This window comes from Callithrix jacchus, chromosome 4 (genome assembly GCF_049354715.1).
Source record: "Callithrix jacchus isolate 240 chromosome 4, calJac240_pri, whole genome shotgun sequence".
Classification (NCBI taxonomy): domain Eukaryota; kingdom Metazoa; phylum Chordata; class Mammalia; order Primates; family Cebidae; genus Callithrix; species Callithrix jacchus.
In genome coordinates, this window is record NC_133505.1 from 170,980,389 (window position 1) to 170,989,685 (window position 9,297).

At 33.2% G+C, this 9,297-nt stretch overlaps 1 long non-coding RNA gene across 1 annotated transcript; it reads left to right on the forward strand.

Moving 5' to 3' along the window:
- Nucleotides 1–1,438: 1,438 nt before the first annotated feature.
- Nucleotides 1,439–9,025, forward strand: LOC118153041 (uncharacterized). Its single transcript, XR_004742206.3, has 2 exons — nucleotides 1,439–1,776; nucleotides 4,485–9,025. It is a non-coding gene; the product is annotated as an uncharacterized LOC118153041 (long non-coding RNA).
- The last annotated feature ends 272 nt before the right edge of the window (nucleotides 9,026–9,297 follow it).

The window sequence follows — 9,297 nt, forward strand, 5'->3', positions numbered from 1 at the left end:
ACTTCTTCACGATGGTTGAGAATTGATCCTCCATCTTGCTATTCATTTTCTACTTTCTCTAAATGTAATTTATTCCTTTTGCCCTTTATTCTGCCTCAATTTGAATTAATTAAATATATTTTAAGATTCATTTTTATTTATTGGCTTGATAGAATTTTGTTTTATTATTTTTCAATTGTTTATATCTATGGCTTATATACATTTTTAAATGATCACAGTCACATATAAAAAAATACCTCTTCACATAAATTGTAAGAAACTTCCCAATATATGGTTTCCTTTCATCCCCTACTTCCTTGTTTTTGTCATACATTTGAATTTTACATATTGTAAATCCTGTAAAGCCTTATTATTAATCTTTAGACATTTATTTTTCTGTTAAAGATAAAATTATAAATAAGAAAAAAGTTCATTCATATTTGCTTGCATTTTTCTTATTTCTGCTGCTCTTTATTTCTATTTTTCCATCTTACATTATACCCTTTCTTATGGACTTCATTGAAATATTTTTAGTTTAGATATGCTGGCCACAATGTCAGTTATGTTTTGATTTTCTGAAAGAAAACTCTTTGCTTTCACTTTTAGAGGATATTTTTACATGTATAAAATTGTAGGTTTTCAGGTTTTTCATTTGGCACTTTAAACACGTGACTCTATTTTCATCTGATTTGGGTATGTTCTGATGACAGCCTGTCGTCCTCTCGTCTTTGTCTGTCTGTGTATACTTTTTTATTCTCTGATCCCTGGATGCCTTCAAAATGTTTCTCGTCTTTGATTTCTAACAGTCTCAGTATGATACATTCAGAGTTCTCTTTAATCCTGCTAGGGGTTACTCGAGTTTCGGATCCGTGGTGGGTTTCCTTTCATTGCATTTGTCTATTTCTTGGTCATTACATCTTCAATATTTCTTTCGTCCCATTTTCTCTTCTCCTTTTGAAATTCCAATTACATGCATATAAGACCTTTCGACAGGGCTCTTGGATTTTTGTTCCATTTTATTCCTTCTTCTTTCTCTTTGGGTTTCAATTTGAAACATTTCTATTGACCTGTCTTCACGTTCCTCCATTTTTCCCTCTAGGCACATGAATTTTGTGTTTAACTTCCTGGCATCCCTGTCAAAGGAATTCTTTATCTCTGGCATTGTCTTTTTTTCTTAGCATATCCAGTGGACACATTTTCATAGCCTTTCTCTCAGTGCTCAGAGTTCCTGTTTGTTCATAATTAGTCCCCCACAGTAGAGTGCTGTTGTTTGTTACTCAATGCCAGGCTCCTGGGGAAGTCTTTTCGGGGAGGAGGAAGGTGGCATTTTGCGGTCCCTCCTTAGTCCTTGTCAGGCCTTGTGCATCTGCACTTCAGAGGTGGGGCTTTCTCATCATCCTCCCTCCCTGACGCGGTGCCAGTCTCTGCTGCATGTCAGTGGGGCTGCTTGAGCACAAGTGTCTTTTTTTGTCCCTGTCCAGTGTCAGCTGAGCTCTCCTTTGCTTCAGAGCAGGGTTGTGTCCATGAGTGTGTTTTCCCTACACCTCTCATTAGCAGATCAGTGTTACATTATGAATGACAGATGGAGATGTGCAGGTTTCCCACCCTCCCCCGAAGCTCCTGGCCTTGGACTGAGACTAGATGGCAGCAGCATTTCCTGGCTTTCCCCAAGTGGCACATGGCATTTGCTTCGTAGGAGAGAAGAGTTCACAGTGTTGACAGTTCTGTGCCTGCGTCTCCTGCAGTAACTGTTCACCATCTGTATGTCTGGGATGGCTCTGGGCTTCAGTCTTCCCTGTAAGTATCCAGTGGTAGCTGGAGCTGGCAAATGGTTGCAAAAGGTTTATGGTAGGTGTAAAGGAGCTGGCAAAGGGTTGCTGACTCATTCAGGAGCACACTCTTCCTTCAACTATTTGTTAAAGACGTTTTTTGGTTTTTTTTTTTGCCTGGTATCATGTTTGATGCTACCCTTCCTCTCCTGCTCCAAAAGAGGAAACAATTTATGTGCCCCTCTGCCTTCTGAGGGGCTTGTCACATACTGGAATTCAGTTCACTTGACTGCTTTGGCCCTCTGATAGGCTGAACCAGTATAATTTTATAGTTTATCTGGCTGCTCCTCATTGTTAGAGTGGGAGCAATGTTTTACTGCAGTTTTCTACATTTAAAGTGAAAGTGAAACCGTGCGATCCCACTTTTAGAGTGTATAAGCACAAGAATGCCTAAATAGCACTGTTCTAAGGAAATTGACTTACATTAAAAGTGATGACTTTGTTACAGTTCCACATTTTTTGTCTCTTCAGAATAAATCAGGCAGAAGAATTGTTTTCTTCAACACACCTCAAGTTAAATGTCTTTTGAGCTGAATATGACTTTTAAAATTTTCCTTAGGTTTGGTTTATTACATATCTGGAGTTTTTGATTTTTAAATCTGTTCTCTTAACTTCTCTGCTGGTTTCTTTCTGTGTAAATTTCAATTTTTCACCACCCGTTCACATCAGTATATTACTGTATATCTTCTAATTGTATTAAATTGAATCCTGGTACGTTGTAGCATGTGCAAACTATTGTAGATGAATTCTAGCTTCTCATGGAAACAGACTCAAAGTAAATGTAAAGAGACATAATGTATTATGTTCTACTTAAGCCTCCTGATTGATTTTGAAAAGTTTGTGGGCATGAGATCCAATGATGATTTTCATTGCTAGTGCCGTATGTTAAAAATGGTATAGAAATGTCCATTTTGGAAAAAGCACACAAAAATTAATTGACTGGGCTCAGTGGTCCCCACATTTTGTCCCAGCTACTTGGGAGGGTGAGAAATTGGGAAGCTGAGATGGGAGGATTGTTGGAGCCCAGGAGTTCTAAGGACACTCTGGGCAACATAGTGAGATCCTGTTTCTAAAAAAACAAAACACTAATATTTCTATACTATAAATTAATACTTGGCAACTAAAATAAGATAAAAAGTAAAAGTTACTGTGTAACATCAAAGGGAGAAATGGAGTAAACCAATGTTGTTAGATTCAAAGGCAATGTATATGTTATGTCACATACAATGCAAAGATGCATGGAGTTTCGTGATGAAATGCGTAATAATTAATTTAACAATATATTTTCAAAATTTACTACTGGATTTGCAATTTCTTGGTAACAAGAAGCATTGGAATCTGCAACTTGCAGGGGCAATTTTTTGTGTTTTTCTTAATTTTGTAAAGGAGGTGAGAATTTTTAAAAATAAAGTGGCATCTTGTCATTCTGACTCTAACTTTGTGTGTCTTTAGTATTTAATCACACCTAAATTGGTGTCAGCTAAAGGTCATTTGTAAGCTCACAATTCTTGACTATTTTTTTCATTTTCTTCCATTAGCACACCATTAGAAACATAATTTATAAATGCATTCACTGGTACTTTTAAATAATACATGAATATCCAACAATAGTACTTGAATGTTTAGGAGTTGAGCTATATTTTAAACTTCTTTTTTTTTTAATTGCATTTTCGATTTTGGGGTACATGTGAAGAACATGCAAGATAGTTGCATAGGTACACACATGGCAGTGTGGTTTGCTGCCTTTCTCCCCATCACCTATATCTGGCATTTCTCCCCATGCTGTCTCTCCTCAACTCCCCACTCCCCACTGTCCCTCCCCTATTTCCCCCCAACAGACCCCAGTGTGTGATGCTCCCCTCCCTGTGTCCATGTGTTCTCATTGTTCAACACCCACCTATGAGTGAGAACATGCAGTGTTTGATTTTCTGTTCTCGTGTCAGTTTGCTGAGAATGATGGTTTCGAGGTTCATCCATGTCCCTACAAAGGATACAAACTCGTTTTTGATGGCTGCATAATATTCCATGGTGTATATGTGCCACATTTAAACTTCTTTTTTTTTAAAAAAATTTTCTGGTATAGTACATTCTTTCCTGTTTCTTAGACAAGTGTTTATAAACTTATTTACAAAAATATAGCACAGAATATTAGGATATATCTGGGAAGTTTTACAAAAGCAATCATGTATTTTATTTTTAAAATTTTTACTTTCATTTTTTTCAGGGAGTGTGGATGTGAAAAACAACCAGGATGATTTGATTAATACTATTTTTAAAATAAGTATCACTCACAGAGAAAATAATTGTGAATATTAATTTAATTTTCTTATATATTTGCATGGAAATGTTCTAATTTCTAATATGGAAATTATTGTTTTAGATAATAAAGTAAATATTTGCAAGATACATGAATTAAAACAATTTAGGCAATTCAACATTATGTGAGATTTAATTAAACACAAAGGTCTCTGAACAATATCTCATTTGGGTCATGATTTATAAAAACAATATCATATTTGATAAATCATGTAAACTTGAATTATTAGTGACACAGCTCTTTGGATAAACATTTGAATCATAAAACTAACAGAAGCTTGTAAACTGATGCTATTGAAACAGATATGCTGTTTATGGTTCTCATAATCTCAACTCTATTTTACTTCCATGTACAAAAAGTGACCATCACTCCTTCTTCTACAATCAATGTATTCTCTACCCTGACGGAAACTTTGCATGCAAGCAAGAACATACTTGAAAACATCCTACTGTTGAGCACTTGAAGACACTTTTCTGAACTCTCTTCTTATGCTAAAGAGGATATCATTTTGAAACAGTTTGGTTTTCTGTTTGGGTGTATCATTAGCTTCGACATTACTCCTTAACATTTATAATACGGCAATCCTTTTCATATCAGCTATTAATTAGACCAATTTTCTTTCCTTGTTTTAAAAGTATATATTGAAATGCATTTAAGTTAACAAAAATTTGCAAAAATAGTACAGTGGTTTCTCATATACTATTAACAATATGTTCCATTTTCAGTTGCTCTGTGTCCTCTGCAGCAAATTGGTTCGGCAATCTCTTCTTTTTTAATTTGTTTTGCTTTTTGTTTTTAGATCAAACATTCTCATCAATGCTTAATAATATTTTATTTTGATTTTGATTTGCATGTCCTTAGTGACTAATGATATGGGACAACATTTTATATTATTGGTTACAATTAATGCATCTTATTTTGTTAAATGTAAGTTTTTTAATTGGGTTGTTTGGTTTTCAGTTGTTGAGTTTTGAGAGTTTTTTATACATTTTAGATATAAATTCTAGATTGGAGATGTGATTTGCAAATGTTTTCTTAGTCTGTGGCTAGTTCACTCCTGCTATTATGTCTCTTTTGCAAAACCAGCACTTTCAATTTTGTTAAAAAACAGCAAATAAGTTGCTTTTAATGTTATGCTAAGCGCTTATGTAGTCATATTTAAAACCCCCTTCCCTTGCCTATGGTCATCAGTATTTCTCCTGTGTTTTCTTCTAAACATTTTGTAGTTTTGTGTTCTACATTTAGGCTTATATTTCATCTAAAAATCATATTAATGAGGCACAAATTAAGGGGCTTTGTTCGTTTGCTTGTTTTCTGTTTTTTTTGGGCTTCTTGACGTCTAATTTTCTAGCATTACTTTTTGAAAGAGTTATTACTTCACCATGGAACTGTCTTTGGGCAATTGTAAAAATCAATTGACTATTTCTGTAGCTTTCTTTGTGGACTCTCTGTTCTGTCTAATGAATCTAAATCCTATTCTTTCCTCAATATCATACTGTCTTCATTATTGCAACATTCAAATAGCTTTAAATCTGATGATAGAAGTTCTCAAAATTGTTTGGGGTCTTGTTTTTTTTTTTTATATATATACACAGAGATCTTAGAATTTGCTTGTTGATATGTTCAAGTCAGGCTGCTGAGATTTTTCTTGTATTGCATTGAAGGTCATATATCTCAATTGACGTTGAAGACAATTTAGTCTTTCAATTCATGGACACTTAGTATCTAGCTCCATTTATTTAGGTTTAAATTTTTTTTCTATAGTTTTAGTTTTTACAATATAAATGCTGCTCATATTTATTATTTCAAGTATTTAATTTTTAAAGTTATTTTAAATAGCTGTTTTAAAATTCAAATTTCTGTGATTCATTACCAGTTTCTAGCAATTTCTTTTTGGATACTGACCATGCATCCTACATCTTTAAAAAACTTAGTCTTCTTTTGTAGCGATTCCACTGAATTTGAAATAGGCAATCATGATCTAGAAACAGAAACATTTTTAATTTCCCCTTTCTACTTTATGTGTGCCTTTTATTTACTTATTTTTTACTTGTCTTAGGGAACTGGTTATGATTCGCAGTCTGTTCAACAGGAATGGTAAGATTAGTAGCCTTGTGTTGTTTCCGCCTTAGGAAACAGTCTTTCACCATGAGTGTGATGTTAACAATAGTTTTTGGAGATGCCTGTCAGATTAAGGAAGTTTCCTTCTAACCTTTGCTGAAATTTTGTTTTTTAGTATTAAAGGAGAAAAAATTTTGTCCAATGCATTCCCTTACTATGGTGAATTTCATCGGTTGTTTTGTCCAATGCACTCCCTTACTACGGTGAATTTCATCAGTTGTTTTGTCCAATGCACTCCCTTACTACGGTGAATTTCATCAGTTGTTTTGTCCAATGCATTCCCTTACTATGGTGAATTTCATCGGTTGTTTGGTCCAATGCATTCCCTTACTATGGTGAATTTCATCGGTTGTTTGGTCCAATGCATTCCCTTACTATGGTGAATTTCATCAGTTGTTTTGTCCAATGCATTCCCTTACTATGGTGAATTTCATTGGTTGTTTGGTCCAATGCATTCCCTTACTATGGTGAATTTCATCGGTTGTTTTTTAAAATGTTAGTTAAGCCTCGCATACCTGGGATAAATGCAGTTGGTTATGATTAATCCTTATATGTTGTTGACTTCAACTGCTAACATTTTGTTGAATTTTTGTGTGTCTGTATTTATGAGTGTTACTGGTTTGTAGTAATCTTTCCTTAAAATGTATTTCCTTTTAGTTTTGCTAAAAAATGGCTTGGGAAGTTTTCTCTCCCTTCCTACACGTTGATAGAAATTTGTGTACATTTGGTTTTAAAATATTTGAGAGAATTAAACAGTGAAACAATCTGGGTCTAGGGCTTTCATTATTGGAATGTTCTGAGGCATACTTTGTAATTCCTTAGAATATACAGGGCTGTTAATGTAATCTATTTCTTTTTGAGTGAGACTTGGTCATTTGCCTTTGACCTATTAAAATTATTTTGTTATTCTTTTGATATCTATGGTGTCTGTAGTTATGTTTCCACTTTTATTTTTGATAATGATAATTTGTATCTAGCTTTATTTCATGGTCAATCTGGTTAGTTTTCCCAATTTATACATAATTTCAGACTCAGCTTTTGCTTACATTCTTTTTTATTGTTTTTCTGTTTTCCTTTTATTAATTTTTTGTTACTTTTATTATTTCCTTATTTTCTACTTGCTTTCGATTTGATGTACCTTTTTGTTTTTCGTGTCATGGAGGAGAATTACAGATGACTTATTGGAGGCCTCTGTGTCTAATGTAAGCAATTAAAGCTATACATTTCTCTTTAAGGACTACTTAGCTATACATCACAAATTTCAATGTGTTGTGTTCAGTTGTTTAGTTGAAAATACTTCAAAATTTTGCTCCATACTTCCTTTTTAATTTAAGTTTCACTTAGAAGTATGCAATTATGTTTTACTTTAATCCCCGGCTATTTGGGGATTTTTTTTGTCAACTCTTGTTATTAATTTTTAGTTTAATTTTCTGATGATCCAAGAAGACACTTTATATTGTTTCTAGACTTTTAAATTTTCTGGGGGTTGTTTTATGACTCTACATAGAGTGGATCTTTGTGAATGCTCCATGTATTCTTAAAAAGTATGTGCATTCTATTGTTTTGGGGTAGTGAGTTCTGTAAGTGTCATTAGGTTAATTTTGATGACAGTATTTTTTTCTTTTCTATAATACTGAGTTTTTTATTCTATTGATTACTGAGAGAGGAGTATTTAAATCTCCAACTATAATTGAAGGTTTGCCTATTTCTTTTATTTTCTTTTCCTTTTTTGAGACAAAGTCTCACTCTGTCATCCAGGCTGGAGTACAGGAGTTCAATACTGCTCACTGCAGCCTTGACCACTGGGCTCAGTGATCCTCTCACCTCTGCCTCCCAGGTAGCTGGGACTACAGGTGCATGCCACCATCACTGGTTAATTTTTTTTATTTTTTGTGGAGATGAGGTTTTATCATGTTGCCCAGTATAGTCACCAAATCCTGGACTCAAGAAATCTACTCACTCAAGCCTCCCAAAATGCTAGGATTACAGGAGTGAGCCAGTACACCAGGCCTTGCTTATTTCTTTAATTAATTTTTTTGATGAATCATGACACTTTGTTTTTAGGTGCATACACATTCAGGATTATGATGAATTCTAGATTTTTAAAATTGTGTAATGGTGATTTTTTCCTGACAATATTTCTTGTTCTGATGTCTACTTAAAGCTGCATTTATGAGGTTAGTTTTGCATGATATGCTTTTTCCCAGCCTTTTAATTGTAGCCTATGTCTTTACATTTAAAGTAAGTTTTTTTTAGACACATGGGTATTGCTTTTTAATCCAATTGGACAATCTTTATGTATTAGCTGTGTTTAAATTATCAAATGAATATTGATATATTTCTTTTAAGATATATTACCTTGCTTACTGTTATTTTCTATATTCTTTGTTTTGTTTTTATATTTCTGTCTTATTTTGATTCAATGGATCATCTTTTATAATTACTTTTTCTTCTATATTAACTTTTTTTGTATACCTTTTTTGTAAAATGTAACTCATGATTGCCTTGAGGTTGATAATATACATTTTTAACTAATAAAACTCTACATTCAAGTTGTATTTTACTATTTCATATCTAATGTGTTGACCTTACCTCACCATATAGTTTTCTCTCATCCTTTGTGTTATGATTGTCTTATATTTTAGTTTTAAATCTGTTTTAAATGCACAATGTGTAATGATAGCTATGTATTTAGTCTGGATAGCAAAATACCATTTAGAACAAGTTAAAGTACAAAATCATTAATATTTTACAATAAAAAATTAACCTTTGTTTATTACATTTTCATCACTTTTTATTACTTTGCATACATCCTAAGTACAGTCTGGTATTATAGTCTTATTTGAAAACGTTCTTTTAATATGTTAGCAGTGTACATCTGCAGAAAATTAGTTATCTCAATTTTTGAATTCTGAGAAAGCCTACATTTTCCTTTATTGTTGAAGAACATTTTTGCTGAATATAAAATTATATGTTGACTTCTTTTTCTTTTACTACTTAAAAACTGTCACTCAATTACCTTCTGGATTGCATGGTTTATTTTAAGGAGTA